At 38.5% G+C, this 17,654-nt stretch overlaps 1 protein-coding gene and 1 pseudogene across 1 annotated transcript in view; both read left to right on the top strand.

The window, feature by feature from the left end:
- ATG10 (autophagy related 10) overlaps positions 1 to 17,654 on the top strand; it is a 146,140-nt gene that overhangs the window by 5,121 nt on the left and 123,365 nt on the right. The window lies entirely within an intron of this gene.
- On the top strand, positions 6,544 to 6,670 carry LOC128839889 (U4 spliceosomal RNA; annotated as a pseudogene).

Genomic DNA, 17,654 nt, shown 5'->3' with positions numbered 1-17,654 from the left:
TCTCTCCCACTTTATTTTTCCTTCTTTGCTGCTGCTACTAATCATCTGAGTGCTGCTTTGTAGAAGAGTCAGTTGTGTAGTGTTGATGCCAGTTTTAATCTGAGATTACTTTGCCTGCGGTTGAAATCTATTGCTGTTTTGTAACCTGTAACATGTTTTTACATGTTTAGCAGTACAACTAATGAAAATATGCTATACTGAAAGTGTGATAAGCTTCTGTATTTATGTTTAGTTAAATGTGTATAACGCTAAAAATAGACAAGAAAGATTGCAAACATATATAGATTTGCAAACTCTTGTTAAGAATTATAATTTAAATGAATTAGAAATATATCTAATATTCAAGATGTATTTTCTCTTTAAAAAACTGCATATTAGCATAGTATTTTTTAATTCCTACAGAGATTCCTTCACCTATAAGGAAAAAAATACTAAAGAAAGCTTTGGTAACTCACAGTTACTGTATTTGGGAGTACTTGGGCTAATTCAGTTCTTTATTCCTACATTCTATTGTTCATTAATCATGCAGAGCATTTTAAATATTACCTCAGTGATCTAAAGGAAGTTTAAAATGTTTCTTTTTTATAGCAGAACTTATAAATGTTTTGGCTCATAGTAAATTATGGAATTTTGTAGATAATGCTCCAAATGACCACTTAGTATGTGGCTTGCTTAATGAATATACACAAGAAGAGAAAATAAGCAGCTGAGTGGTAGATTTAATGTTTCAGTGGCTCTTTAAAGTGTGAATGTGGTCAGAAAATTGACACTGTAGAAATTATTAGAGTTCTATATTTATAGTCCATTAATGATACAGCTCTAAACAAGATTGTGCTAACTGCCAGTAGTACAGGCTCAACCCTATGTGTGAAAATCCTGCTATAGAATGGGCTTTTTAGCCAGGTACATCATCACCATTAGAAAGTCTGGAATCAGAAACAAGTTGAGCATTTTGTTCATGATGATACAAGACCAATAAAGTCCCAGCTTATCCTAACCTCAATTCCTGCCCCTGCCTAACTCCTCCCATTAGCATTAGGTCTTCAACACTCACAGTAGTATTAAACTTGATTTTGTCAATCAACTAAATAAATAACAAGACACACGAGAAGTAAATATGGGCAGTACCAAGGTGCACTGTGTACAAAATAACTTTTCTGACCATTTAAAATACTTCAATATTGAACAACAATCAATATGTAACAAATCAGAAAAATACTTAGTAGCATTTTCCATGAGAGTCTCTGTCAACCATTATTGAGTGCAGGCAACTATTTCTGAAAGTTCTTGGTTACTCAAGACTGTAGATCGCTAAGGATGACTATGAAATATTATATTTGGGTCCATGACTACACTGTAAGCATGTATGGCCAAATCTTAACTCTGCTGCTCTATAAGTGCAGAACCTGGCTCTCTGGCCTGGACATGCTCTGTGCCTGAGAAGTGCTAATCATATCCTAAAAGAAGGGTTTCCCCTTGTAGCAGGAGGGCCAGGATCTGGACAGAGCTCATCAAAGGAAAAGGAATTCATTAAAATGAGTTCACCACACTCTTCTGGACTGCTGTAAAACCAGATCATTCCAGGTGCTACAGAGCTGTCCATAGGAGTAACAGACCTGCATGTTCTTTAATACTAGGCCCCTGGACTGTACAACTGAGACACTTACAGTCGATCTATAGCAGTGCTGCATCATTGAAAACATTCTCTGTCAGAGGAGGAGTGAACATGGCTCCCCCTGGACTAAGTTGGAGAAGACTGCTCTAAAGCAACACAAAATGCTTCTCTTTAGGGACTTGGGTAAGACTTTAATTGTTGTTACACAGAAATACTCCAGGGATGAAGAGTGCTCCCAGACCCTAGGATATTGGGAGTATTATGATGTATTCAGACAATTGGTCATATACTGCTCTCACATTGTATAATAAATGTATCTACAAATTAAAAGTGTTTCAGTTAACAATGAGAGAGGATAAATCAAACAAAAAGCATTGTTTAAAGGGTTGAAGTTGAAGGTATGTTTCATTGGAGTTCAGCTGACACCCAAAACCAATATTATGCTTTCTTTACCAAAATTCTAGACATTTTACAATACCCAAATATTAGAATATCTGGAAATGAATAGTTACATGATCTAACCAGTTCCCCACAGCCACATAAGCATTCATCACTGTCTCTCCACCCAACTTACACCACACCCCCAACCTTAATTTCAGCCCGTTGTTTTGTTCTGTAAAGGTAGTAAGATGCATCCTGGTTTTATGTATTGTGAAATTTGTAATAAAGATTTCAAAAGAAGAATAGCTCCAGGGTTCATTAATTCATGTCAGAGTTCTGTATGTTCTCTCATAAAGTGATGTGTTGGTGGAGTAAAAAAACATTTTATATGAACTGAATTGGAATGCTTGATCTGTTTGGTGTTATGAAATGTGTTGATTATATGGTGTTGTAGGTTTAGGTAAGTGTATTTACACTAGCAAGTTTGTATTTTTTAACTATATCGTGTCACAACTGCCATATGTGTTTTTTTTTGTGATGAGTAATGTTGTGGTCTGTGTTAGAATTATATTGAAAAAGTATCCCTTGAATAAGAAATGGGATTTTTAGCTGAAGAGAGCTATCACATATTAGTATGTAGATAGGTAAATGGTTATAATAACATATGTTTCCGCAAATTTTAAGGATGTATGAGGGTAGTGTAAATCAGGTGGAATAATATGAAGATGAAAGCTTATATAGTCAGGGCTTGAAAAAACAGCTCACCCACTTGTTCAGGATAAGCATAATATTTGGCTGGGAAAACAATCTGAATGGGGTTAGGAAGCCGTTTGAGCGGGAAGAACAGAACAACCTAAGTGCTGCTATTGGCTTTTTTTAAACAAGAGCGCATGAGGAATTTGGAGAAACAGAAAGTTTGAACCACTTGTTCATTTTAATAAGGAAAGGAAAAGGTAGAAGAACAGCTTCTTTAAAAATATGGGACAAAAAAAGGAGGAGGAGCAACTGGAGCTACTGCAGCTTTCCTCAGATGGGAGGGCCCTATTGATAAGACATTAGGAAGCCTCCTCCTGCCTGTCCAAGATGGCAGCAATACTAGAGAAGCCCAGAAAGAAGGAAATGGGCCCAGAATTCACTTCATATTCACATGATTCATAATATGGTGTGTGGAGGAATGAAGAACAAAAGAGACACTAGGCAAACTCTCCATCTTTGCTTCTTTCTGAAGACTCCTTCCAAACTGATTCTCCCACCATGACAGCAAATTCTTTAGTCTGTCAGAAACGATCCTAATATGTGTCCTCAGCTTTCTACCCCAACCCATGCCCCTACATCCCACTCCGTATCTCCCCATCTCTGTTCTTCATCCCTATTCCTTCCCTTGTATCCTTCCCCCCTCCATGCCCATCACTTTAAATTTGGTTCATGCCTGCAGATAACTCTGAAGATGGGAAAAGATCCATTTATTTTAGAAATAATTACATTTATAAATATATATTATGGAGGGGAGGGGGTTGGTAGGGATGCCTACTATTAAGTTTGCAGGATATCTCCCATTATAAGACCTGTTCCAGTTGCTTTTAACTTTGCCAAACTTTAATTATTTGGGCTGAACTTTTTCATGCTGCATGTCTGAATTTTTTGGAAGACTTCAGCCGAAATGGTTCAGCTGTTTCTGAAAAAGATGCTAGGGAAAAATATGTTGTTTTGCTCATGTTAAAAATTTGTCAGCCTTTTCTTGGAAAACCTCTAGCACTTCTCTGCTTTGGAGGAGGAGAGACTTGAAACTTGGCAGGGGCTAGCCTTTGTGTCAGTGGTGTACCTTTTTCCATCCCTGTAAAAATCTGACTAAATTTGATCAAGGTATAAGCTTTTTTAAAAACTTCAGTTTGCACACGCTCAGTACAGAGCCTATCTTTAGATATCTTAGATTTTAGCAATAAAATTCCATGAAGATTCCATCTGCATTTGGCATGCTCTATTCCAGAACTGAGCAGGACTGTATCTACAGTTGCAGCTCTGGGCTGCACTGGGTCTAGGTCCAGGCACTTGAACTGAGAACAAGGATTTATCCCTAGAGTTCTCAGTGAGCCCCACTACTGGGCCCAAGAAGCCTGGAGGAGGAGGAAGCTACCCAATTTGAATGAAGAGGGGACATGGGCTGGATCTGCAGTAGAGAGAGAAAGGGGGGTAGAGGGAATAGATTGAGACAAGGAGCCTGGGGAGGAGGCAGAGACTTGGTCTGGAGGTGGGAGTGATGGTGAGAGGGAAACAGACAGGGACTTGGAGTGTGGGGGAAAACTGGAACTGGGATCTAGGAGTGGTGACTGAGACTGGGAGGTAGGCAGAGAAAGCCAATAGGTGGGGGACAGATTAGATTGGATGAGCACACAGGATTGGCTGCGGAAGGAGACTGGGACTGAGAACCAGCTGGGCCAGAGGGAATGGTGAGAGAAGACAGATCTGATGAGGAGCCAAGATGTGGGGGGACAACCAGGACTATCTGAGCAAAGAGAATGGAACAAATAGCTGGGGGAGAGGCAATGATATGGAAAAAGAAGCATGGGGAGGGAGATTTGGACTGGGACCCAGTGGGGACAGGCAATATGAATGGGGGTATGTCTATACTACCCGCTGAATCGGCAGGCAGTGATCGATCCAGCAGGGGTCTATTTACCACATCTAGTCTAGATGCATTAAATTGACCCCCGAGCGCTCTCCTGTCGACTCCTGTACTCCGCCGCTGCAAGAGGCGCAGGCAGAGTCAATGGGAGAGTGGCAGCAGTCGAGTCACTGCAGTGAAGATACTGTGGTGAATAGATCTAAGTACACCTCTACCTCGATATAACACTGTCCTAGGGAGCGAAAAAATCTTACCGCGTTATAGGTGAAACTGCGTTATATTGAACTTGCTTTGATCCACTGGAGTGTGCAGCCCCGCCCCTCCCCCAGAGCACTGCTTTACCGCGTTATATCCGAATGCATGTTATATCGAGGTAGTGGTGTATGTTGACTTCAGCTACATTATTCACATAGCTGAAGTTGCGTAACTTAGATCGATTTGCCCCCCTCGCCCCCGTAGATCAGGCCTGGGTGACTGGAGGATGGGGGGTGGGAACAGGTTGGAGGGGACAGAGCAGAAGGGGTCATGCTTGTGGGGAATGGGCAAAAGAGTCTGTGCCCACTAGAGCAACACTCTCATCCAGAGCCTGGAATGGTACCCAAGATTCCTGAAACGTACCATTTCCCTTGCTATCAGCAAATATCTGTGAAAGTGTCCCCATTTCCCCTGTGAAAGTGTCCCCATTCCCTTGCTGGTCCACAGAGAGGATGACAGCCTACTACTGCTATCAGTCACTCTGTTAGATCAAGGAGCAGAGGCCTGTGTGGTGTATCTAAAGGTTCCCAGACAATTGAAGAAGCATGTAGGTATCAGTATGATGCCACATGATGGAATTTCTGTTTTTTTTCAGGATGCTTTTTGAAAACTCAGGAAATTACACACTAAAAAGCTCAATTTAATTGAACGTTATTAAGATTGCAATGCCAAGCTCTCAAAAGTTAGGAGATGCCAGAGTTAAGTTTGCCAGTGCAACTTTCTTATACCCCCTTTGTGTATATGCACTATAATACAGTCTATAAATAGTACAGTAATTATTTTACAAGCACCCTGCCTCATTCAGTGTGTAGGATGAACCTGCTCTGGGATGAATGAGGGCTGCGTAGTAAAGCAGGCTCTTGTTTGTTGGACCCTTGATTTATTTGTTGCAGAAGTTGGAAGGTATATGGTGTATGAGACAGGAGATTACAAGTGTGGCGAGGCAGTTGAATGCTGTCCTGGGGAATTATATTCTATCCCCGCCTCTGCCCCAGAATTCCTATGTGATGCTAGTCAAGCCACTTAATCAGCCTTTTCACAACTGGTCACTATGTATTTCTCATTTTCTGGGTGCCCTACCCGATACTTTGAAGTTTGATTTACAGAAATGCTGAGTACTCACAGCTGCAGCTGAAGTCAATAGGGGCTGCTTTAAACATACAAAGTGCTATATAATGCTTCATACTCTAAAAAATCAGCATCATTAATTGGTTACTTAAAATTAGTGGACACTTTTTACCTTAATCTCTCTGTGCCTCAGTTTACCATCTATAAAATGAGGATACTAGCACCTCCTCACCCCACAGAAGTGCTGTGAAGATAAATTGTTTAATGTTTGTGAAAAACTAATACTACAGACATGAGTGCTGTAGAATAGCCCCTGCGGAAATTAAAAATTTAGTCTTCAGGGCAGGGTTTGAATAGTGTGCAGTAAATAAGGCACAGGGCCACACCGAACAATGAGATTAAACCAAAATACTGAATAGCTGCTCATTAAATGAGCATTGTCCATCCACTGCACTGAATGATGCAAGGGTGCTGTGGAAAAAATATGGCATTAGAACTGTATTATAATGTATACGCACAAAGGAGCTGAATTAAGGTTTCACAGGCAACTTCAATTCTACCATTTCCTAGCTTTTGAGTGTTTGACTTTGCAATCTTTGCAATCTTTGTGCAGTGGCAGTATCATAGCCAATGAGGTTAATTCGAGGCGTGATAATTGCTAGTTGAAAATGTTCTTAAAATGTATTTTTTGTGTGCACAATATGTATAAATGATGATAATACTGATCATTTAAATATTGCTTTATAGACAACCATTTAATTTGTGGCTGTGTCACCTAGAGTCTTGGATAAATCCCTCTTTTATAAATCCAAAGAAATAATAAAAATAAAAGGTACACATAGTAAGAACTATTATACCTTATTAACCCATCAGTTGCCCCTCCTAAAATACTAAGACATTTCTCCTTATTCAGGCCAACACTACAAACACATCTGGTATATCTAAGCAAAGCCATTCTGGAGATATATTGAGCCAAAGAAATATTTCAAAAAAAGATAAGCACATTTTCAAAATGCCATAACTTTAGAACTACTTTTATGACTTTTAACAAATTTCCCATAAAAACTCTACCATTGGAGGAGATGTTGGATGCAAAATTTTAAGATTGATTTCTTATTAGAGAAACAATTGGAGCAGGTGAAAGTGCAGGTTTAAAAATCAAGCCTATAGTGGGACGCTAATTGTAACTTTAATTGTGGAATGGCTACTACAGCTCTATACCGAGAATGTTTTAATGCAAATTAGCACTAATGTATAGGTAATAATGCAAAGTTTATGAGGTTAATTTTGCAGTGGGCTATTTTTGGTCAGGTAGTTACAGTGTTTTCATATTCAATGTAAAATGGCTTTTAAAATATATATCTATATAACTTCTAGTTACATAACTCAGCAATTGTGCAAAAAAACTATGTTCAATTTGTGACGAAAGTTTTAAAATGTCCCACCATTCTACTAATTGTTCAGAATAATAATATGTACTTATTGTACTGAGTTACTGACACATCATACACCTTTGACAACCATTTTACATACTAAAAATAACTGGCAACTCCATTAGATACTAATTAGAAGTTCTGAATTTCTTTCTTGTCACTTTCCTAGTATGATACTGAATATCTTGTATGAGAAACATATGAAAAAGATCAGTAAATGTAAGGGAAAGTAAATCTCTGCTGTTTAACCTGTGTATTTAAACTTCCAGTGCCAACCTTAGCATCAGTAATGTGCCTAGAAATATCACATTCTGGTGTGTGCAAGATACAGTGTATTTACACTGATAAATTGAATATGACTGCTATAGGGTAGCTAAATACAGCAATATGACCCTACTAGTTTGGTCAATACAGAGCCAGCTTTGACCCTGTTTTTCAAGTTTGTAAGAGTAAATGTAAGGCATTTCAAAACAACACATATTTATTGTAAATTATGGCTGAATATTTTTTATTCAAAAGGAATTTCTTTGGAGAATCTTAACTCAGGGCAGTCACAGTTGAAACCAGCTGAGATTACGAAGGATTTTGCTAAGCAGTAGTGACTGTTTAAGAACACAAGGCTCCAACTTCCTTCAGTGTCTCTCTTTAGTAAAATCAGCTTTCTAAATAAAGGCACTATAAATACTAGAGTAGATGAAAAATCATTGTAAAATAGAATATATTTGCTTACAATAATAAATGTAGTTGGTGAACACTGTTTCTCACCAATGAGAAGTAAACTCAATTGAGGAAAATGAGACCAAATTAAAAAACCAAACAAGCTCACATTTGTGTGAACTTGTCCTGCACACACTTACAGGAAAGATTATGCATTACTGTGATCAAATGTGTTATGTTAGAACACAAACACTGGTATAGCATGGGAAGGTGGCAAATGTCTAGAAGACATAGACTTTGTTGCTGATACAGTGCTACTGAGTGACACCCCTGAAAAACCATGACAAAAATATCAGGCCAGGTGGGGCTCAAAATTAGTTATGCTAAAACAAACATCCTTGAAATCCACGTCAATCAGCTACATCACATTAGAAGGCAAAAATATCAAGACAACAGAACAATTCATCTATGTGGGCAGCACCATATTAGTGAACAGTGACCTCAAGAAGGAAGTAACATCAAGAAGAGGAAAGGTATCCATAGCATTTACTAAACTCAAAAATGCATGGAAAGCCAAGAAAGATATACAGTACTAAAACTGAGAATTTTCAAATCAAATTTAATCTCAGTGCTAACATACAGCTGCAAAAGCTGGAGAGCTACTAAAACATTAGACAGAAAACTAGATACCTTTGAAAAGATGAAAGATTCTGGGCATTGGTTGGAAAGACTTTGTCATCAATAAAGAGATCTCAGAAGTAAACCAACCAGCAGCTTGTTTCCACCAGAATCAGAAGGAAGTGCCAGATACATATGGGACATGTACTCCGGATTCCAACACACGGACTACCACATGAGGTTGTCAAATGGAAGCCAACTAGTGTGAGGAACTGTGGGTGCACAAGAACCCTTAGCAGGGAGGGCAAAACAGTTGATCTCAACACCCCAGAGCAAATGACAGAGAGGAACAGAAGAGACTGGTTTCTGTCCTGTGTGCCAACACTGGCATAGGACGGATGTAAAATAAAACAAACAAACAAACAAACAAACAAACAAAAACCTGTGATCTACAGGACTGTCTGCAGTCTCTGTCTGACACCATCTGTTAAAGAATGGCATTTATTGTTGTTGACACAAACTTTAAAGAAATGTTTTTCATTAACAACATCCTATCTAACGACCAAGTACACCTTTACCCCGATATAACGCGACCCGATATAACACGAATTCTGATATAACGCAGTAAAACAGTGCTCCGGGGGGGGGGGGGGCTACGCACTCCGGTGGATCAAGGCGAGTTCGATATAACGTGGTTTCACCTATAATGCGGTAAGATTTTCTGGCTCCCAAGGACAGCGTTATATCGAGGTAGAGGTGTACTCATATATATTTACTTTCCCATTATGACTGCTTAACAAGAAGCTTTCTTCTTTCTAATCATCTTCCTCCCAATACCTTTAATAATGTGTGTGAAACTTTGCCATGGGAGTGACTGTGATACCAAACATTGGGAATCAGTCTGGAAAGGAGGGCAGAAGTGCTAGGAAGGAAACATTTCCCAGTGGAGAGGTGTCATTTTCACAAAAACTACATTCCCATCCATCTGGATAGCTAGCAGAATTGGATGGGCAGAGAGGGAGGGTATGCTGCATGTTTCAAAGGGCAGTGGAGCTCCCACTCTGACATGCGCTTTCTCCATCATACTTTCCCTTGGGGACTATCTGGCTGAGTAAGAACACTACAGCAAACAACAGAGTTACTACAGCATCTTAGGCTATTTCTGTATAAAGTTTTAGGAGTTGTTGTGTGTATGTGTGTGTATGAGGGAGGGAGGTTGGGATTTTTTTAAATTTTTTTAAAGATTAGGGAGGACTGATGTCTGAAATGAGGACTAGTATTTGGCTGCATAGAACAAGCTGACATTCCTAGATGTTATAAACCTGTCTTATCACTTTCTTAAAAAGACAGCATGTAAATAATAAAGCACAAAGGGATTTGCAGTTATAATATGGATACACATACATTAAAGATTGAGTGCCAACACACTCATGAAGTTTATGTGCTGCAATGTAACCACACAACCCATAATGAATTATTGAGCTTCTTAAATGGGTATTTTAATGTTTTAGCTAATGCATTCTTACCTGTATAGGTATGGCCTTATAATTACCTGTAATTACAACGCTTACAAGCCTCATTACCCAGTCACTGTGCTCCCACAAGATATTTTCTAAATTGCTATCAGTATTATTCCCATACACAAAAAATTATTAATTTTGAGTTAAGGTTCCATTCTGCATAACCAACACAAATTGTAAAAGCAAAGAAATAAGCACCCATCTATGCTCTAGTCATCAGTTCCCTTTTTCAACCTCTATCATCTCCTTCCCACCACGCACCACTCACATGTGTATCACCACACTTATCTTGAACAACCAACATGAACCCTTCACCCCAGCAATATGTACTGGTTATATGATTACATTTGTTTGATTAATGTAAGGTTGGTATGGATTTCAAAAACTGCACTGTTAGTAATATGATATATAGTTTTTTGGTTTTTTTTACTGGTATTTGGAAGTAAATGAGATCATGTTGGACTGCAAATGGTGGCTGAGAGAGAAAATTATCTGTAACGATTAAGAAAAAATATGTGAATGAGTGATCTGTGTTTTCTTGATAGTTTTAGTCCTGGTAGTGTAAGTCACAGAAACTGAAATCTGCACATGCCTTCATTGGTGTAATATGCTTATTGCTTTTGAAAATTGCGATTTTTCACCAAAATTTTGATGGCTGGCAGCATTGGAAAACAGAAGTGGCGGACAGAACTGAGCAATTGCATCAGCTAATCTTGACAGAATTCAATTAGGATATGACAATAAAAGGGAAATAAGTTTTTTGTGTTTAATTTTAAAAGTTCAAAAGTGGCCTATGTCTAAATGCATGTATATGAGAAGTCAGATTTGTGAGGACTCTGGTTGTTTAGCCAGAGAAACTCAAAGAAACATAAAAGAAAACAGGTCAAAATATAAAAGAAGAGCATTTTAAAATGTTTCCTCTTTCAAAGTCGTAATTCAAAATATTACACAGAAAATGCAATTGTTCTTTGAAGAGTTACTGGGTCAAATCTGGAGATTGAATTCAATCATTAAAGTGTGAAACAAAGGGATTTTAGTTCACTTTAAGGGGCTGAATCCATGTTACTGAAATGGGGGTTCTATCCTTTGACTGCAGTTGACACTGGACTGGGTCATAAATGCAAATCCCAATAATAGATTATATTATATTTCTACTGAAACTTCCATGATACTATGGTAATCCCAACAAGCAGATAAATTTAAGAAAGTTCAATAAATGAAATGTAGGATAGTATAACTTCCACTCTCTTAGTGTTATATCTCATTTATGTCTGACTTTACATCATTCCCAGTACAGTTATAGTTAAATCAGATTTGTGGCAACTTGAGCTTTATAAATGTCATCCCTTTAGCCTTTTCTGGATTGAGTTGTAGATACTCCATCTCATGAAGTACTAAATATTCTCTGAAAAAGAACATTAGTTTCAGAAGGAACATTAGCTGAGGAGCAGCCAAGGGACTTGATGGCAACATGGATTAGTTCTGACCTTGGCTGTCTAATACATAAAAAAATGATCAATCTTAGGGCACAGTTTTTCTTGAGCCTAAAAAACCTGACAATTATAATAAAACCATGTGATATCTACAATACACCATTATCCAATGTTACAAGTATCATTTATATATATAGGGACAGATCCTGAAAGTCTTATTCTTAACTTACAGGAGTAGTCTCAGTGAGTTCAGCAGGATTGCTTGCAGGAGTAATGGTTACAAGATTTGGCCCTTAAATTGTATTATTACAATTTCCTTTTCCCAATCATTTTATACCAGCTTGTACCTTGTCTCATATATCAATATGCAAAGAAATAATAAAGGAAATGAACGTTCCCTGCTAGAAAAGAGCTCTGTGAACTGAGTGAGATGGTATTAATTTTTCTTCTTTAATGTCATGTCTCAGAGTCTTTCACTTTCAGTGATCTGATTATCTCATCATCCTCTCTTGGATTCTCTTTTACATGAAACAATAAGGTGTATTTTCATAATAATTATATTTTGATTTTCTATACATGAACATTTTCATCTGAGAATCTGAAATGACCTTATAAGTACTATAGAATTAATCCTCACAACACCTCTTAAAATATCATCATCCTCAATTTGCAGATGGGAAAATAAAAGGGCAAGTAACTTGCCAAAGGTTACAAGGTTAGTGGCAGAGCCAGGAATAGATCGCAGATTTTCTGACACCAAACCTCATGCTCTTATCTCTAGACATACTCTCTCTTCAGATTGATCAAATGGAATAGGGCAGCTGTTCCCAAACTAAGCTTGGAGAGGTGCAAAGATGTCTCATATACGAGGATGTTGATAGCTTCTTCTTGCTTTCAGCTGTTTCTGTAAGTATCCAGGCTCTCTCAGTCAAAAAGGACCAAACATTTATCAAATCAAAGACAGATAAAATATATAAATATTATCCTAATATTACTGCAGTAGTCAGTACAAAGATGTTATTTGATTATGAATGGGAGGGGAGATTGTTCACACGTTTGTGAATGGAAGAGAAGGTGGTTTAAAATAATATAACCTTTCTATTAAAACCCATACCATGAAAAAATTGAGAACTCTTGAAATGGAGGTTGTGTAATTGAAATGGAGAGATTTTTAAACTGCAACCAACACATAATTGTTAAAAAATATTATGGAGGCATGGAAACATAGGAATTGCCATACTGGATCAGACTTAAGAATCCTGTCTCAGACAGTGGCCGGTACCAGATATTTCAGAGGAAGTTGTAGAATCCCACAATAGGCAGATGTGGGATAATCTGCCCCTAACATTAGGTCTCATCTTCATCTCTAATAGTGAGAGATTGCTTTAAGCCATGAAGTATGAGGTTTAACCCATCAAAATTTTTATCATAAATTATGACTCTGGATATTATTGCCATATAAATGTCCAATCCTTTTTTGAACCTTGGTAAATTCTTGGCCTCAACAACTTCTTGTGGCAGGGAGCTTCACAGTCTCTTCCATGTTGTGTGAAAAAGTATTTGCTTTTATTGGTTTTGAATTTGTCACCTTTTAATTTAATTCAGTGTCCCCTTTTTCTTGTGCTATGAGAGAGAGAGAACAGATGCCAATCTGCCTTTTCTGTACCATTCATTATTTTATATATATTTTTATCACGTCCCTTCTGATTTGTCTCCTTTCTAAAATAATCCCAATCTTTTCAACATCTCTTCACAGAGAGATTTTCCAGTTTTGAACTTTCTCACTGCCCTTCTCAGAACCCTCTCTAGTTCTACAATATTGTTTTTCAGTGGGGTGATCAGTACTGTGCACAATATTCCAAAGGAGACTGCACAATTGAATTATATAAAAGACAGTATAATACAGAAATTCCAAGTCCAAAACTATGTTAAAATGGGGTTAGTTTGAGAGTATATTTAGAGTAAAATACAATCATGGGATGAAGCAATTGTTCCACAAACAAGGATTATAAACACAAGAAATTCAGAGTTAAAGCTAATCTTAAAAGAAATCCAAATATGATAAAATATAAACATTCATAGTTAGGGCACCCAACTACCTTAATTTTGTCCTAAAGTGACAGCATGAAGGGGGGAAAAATCTAATTTGTCTTTAAAAATTAATTTAAATCTAATCTGGGATTACAAACACCAAACTGCCTTCATCATAAACATATGGGTATTGTATGGTGCCAAGATTAAATAGAGGAGCAGAGTTTGCAGGGATTTACGAATTGGAGGGTGGAGATAAAAAGGGGGGCAGAGCTAGTAGAGAGAAGGGGTGATCTGGGAAGGAAAGGGTGGCATAGAGCCACAAGAAGAAAAGCCAATAAGGACTTTTTGGGAGATGTAGGTGTGAAAGGGTTTAAGGAGAAATCAGACCCACTAGAGACTTTGATGGAGGATTGAGAAAAGATTGGAGAAGTCAGAAGGCACTGGGGTGGAACAGAGTGTGGCTTGAATTAGGATGGACATTCTGGATAACAGACAAAAGAAACAGGGCTGGGAAAACAGAATACATCATCATTCACTAGTATTGGGTGAGTGCCTTTGAATCTGTCATTGGAGCCACATCCAAATATTGTAACATCCAGATTACTACACCTCCTGTCTTTAAAATACAAATCACATACAGCATAGGGGTCTAAGATTGATATTAGCTATATTTTATTTTGGCTTTGTGTTTTGCTTTTACATAACATACAGGGAATTGACCTGTATTTTTGAACTGGTTGCCTTCAGGACAATTCCCAGAAAAGTTCCCTTTGTTAGGGAAGCTATACACTACTGCTTATGTCAATATAATTTATATTGCTTAGGGTGTGTAAAAGCTCCCGACCCAGCAACCTAGGTACTGTCCACATTGGTGCTGTTGGCGGGAGAGTGTCTCACAGAGGTGGAGTAGTTATACTGATAGGAGAGCTGTCTCCTGTCAGCATAAAGTGTCTTCACCAGACGTGCTACAGATGCATCTGTGCTGATGTAGCACTTTTAGTGTAGACTAGCCCTTAGATGTGGTTTGGTTTTAATCACATAGGACCACATTTATTCAGGGTGTAACCCCCTCGACTTCAGTAGAGTTAGACTAGTGATGAATCTGGCCCCATTAGTTTCCTTGTTATGTTAAGGAGCTGTCAGAGGCATGCACTGATTACACTGGTCTACAATTTTTGAGAAGTCGTCTGCTTCAGAGATAAAATGTGCTATTTATTATGTATTTTGATGTGCTGAATTCAAATATGACAATTAAAACAACTGATTGGCTACTGTTTCTAAGATATTTAAGTTTTTACATTTTATGTCTATGTATATTGTGTAGATAGTAGTTTTAATCATAAATTGTAAACCTAGGTCTTTTCATGTGTTTATGGTTGCTTTATACGATAATATTTCACCTGTCCTGTTTATGTAACACTTTAAAAATCAGCAAAAGGGTTATATAAATAAAATGTATTATGAAACAAAAGGCAAAAAACTATTATGTACATAGTTTAGTCCTATTCAGTGTCTACTCGGTGCTTCTTGGCTTGTCTCTTGTATTCATTACATGGAGCATCTCTTGTCACTGTCCAGCAATAGTCTGCAAGCATTGATGGGCTCCATTTGCCCTGATAGCGTTTCTCCATTGTTGCAATGTCCTGGTGAAATCGCTCGCTGTGCTCGTCGCTCACTGCTCCTCAGTTCAGTGGAAAAAAATCTAGATGAGAGTGCAAAAAATGTATCTTTAGTGACATGTTGCAACCAAGGCTTTTGTATGCCTTGAGGAGGTTTTCCACCAGCAACCTGTAGTTGTCTGCCTTGTTGTTTCCGAGAAGATTTATTGCCACTAACTGGAAGGCTTTCCATGTCGTCTTTTCCTTGCCACGCAGTGCATGGTCAAATGCATCATCTCGAAGAAGTTCACGAATCTGAGGACCAACAAAGACACCTTCCTTTATCTTAGCTTCACTTAACCTTGGAAATTTTCCACAGAGGTACTTGAAAGCTGCTTGTGTTTTGTCAATGGCCTTGACAAAGTTCTTCATCAGACCCAGCTTGATGTGTAAGGGTGGTAACAAAATGTTCCTTGATTCAACAAGTGGTGGATGCTGAACACTTTTCCTCCCAGGCTCCAATGACTGTCGGAGTGGCCAATCTTTCTTGATGTAGTGGGAATCTCTTGCACGACTATCCCATTCGCAGAGAAAACAGCAGTACTTTGTGTATCCAGTCTGCAGACCAAGCAAGAGAGCAACAACCTTCAAATCGCCACAAAGCTGCCACTGATATTGGTCATAGTTTATGCACCTCAAAAGTTGTTTCATGTTGTCATAGGTTTCCTTCATATGGACTGCATGACCAACTGGAATTGATGGCAAAACATTGCCATTATGCAGTAAAACAGCTTTAAGACTCGTCTTCGATGAATCAATGAACAGTCTCCACTCATCTGGATCGTGAACGATGTTGAGGGCTGCCATCACACCATCGATGTTGTTGCAAGCTACAAGATCACCTTCCATGAAGAAGAATGGGACAAGATCCTTTTGACAGTCACGGAACATGGAAACCCTAACATCACCTGCCAGGAGATTCCACTGCTGTAGTCTGGAGCCCAACAGCTCTGCCTTACTCTTGGGTAGTTCCAAATCCCTGACAAGGTCATTCAGTTCACCTTGTGTTATGAGGTGTGGTTCAGAGGAGGAGGATGGGAGAAAATGTGGGTCCTGTGACATTGATGGTTCAGGACCAGAAGTTTCATCCTCTTCCTCGTCTGACTCAAGTGAGAAGGATTCTGGTGCATCAGGAACCGGCAGTCCTTCTCCGTGGGGTACTGGGCGTATAGCTGATGGACTGTTTGGATAATGCACAGTCCACTTTTTCTTCTTTGACACACCTTTCCCAACTGGAGGCACCATGCAGAAGTAACAGTTGCTGGTATGATCTGTTGGCTCTCTCCAAATCATTGGCACTGCAAAAGGCATAGATTTCCTTTTTCCTGTTCAACCACTGGCGAAGATTTGTTGCACAAGTGTTGCAGCATATGTGTGGGGCCCATCTCTTGTCCTGATCTCCAATTTTGCAGCCAAAATAAAGGTGATAGGCTTTCTTAACCATAGTGGTTATACTGCACTTTTGTGATGCAAAAGTCACTTCACCACAAACATAGTAGAAGTTATCTGCACTGTTCACACAAGTACGAGGCATCTCTGCTCACTTTGGCTAAATAGAAATGTGTCCCTTTGCAAAATCAAACACTGACAAATAAGAGAGCATGACACTGTATGATTTCTAGAGGTGATATAGGGCAATTTGTTCAGCAGAGTGATGTAAGCTTCGTTATGATTGCATCATCCATGACGTCTAGGAATAACATGATGCAATTCATATCATGTATGACGCAATACCTGCTTCAGATTGCATCATTCATTGTTTTGCCTAAAAAGCAAGTACTGTCCAAACCCAGTCATAGATTTATTCATAGATCCAGTCAAAGATGTATTTTAGTCATTTCTGGTTTAAATTGAGATCCCTTCCCTTTATAACTCACTTATCCTCCGCCATTCCCAAGTCAAGGGTCGTATATACTGACCCAATAGCATATCTTGAAAACTAGAGCCAATCAACAATTTTAAGCATAATTTTCGTTCTCAGTGACCCAGAACTAGTAAAGTTTGACTACATTTATTTCAGAAGCATTTTGGCTGTAGAGCAGTGTTAGTAGAGCTGACACTGATGAGTTCATGAAGCTAAAATGTGCTACTTCACAGTGTTATTAAATAAATCATTCCAATTTCAATGACAGTCTGCTCTTCATCCCCTTGTCTTCCCGACAGTTTGTGACTTTTATTGTATTATTTACCATGTAAAAATGCTGCAGGTGACTAAAGTAATGACGACTGAACCTAAAAAGTTGGGGAGGCTTAGATAACCTTTGAACCTCCCAAATCTGAAATCTTTTGACCATATTCATCTTTAGTGGAAGTGTGTGCAACTCTGATGAAATAATTAGAGGTACACCTACTTATGCCA

This window comes from Malaclemys terrapin, chromosome 6 (genome assembly GCF_027887155.1).
Source record: "Malaclemys terrapin pileata isolate rMalTer1 chromosome 6, rMalTer1.hap1, whole genome shotgun sequence".
Lineage (NCBI taxonomy): Eukaryota > Metazoa > Chordata > Testudines > Emydidae > Malaclemys > Malaclemys terrapin.
Note: the sequence above shows the minus strand (reverse complement) of the source record. Positions and strands in the feature narration are given on the sequence as shown.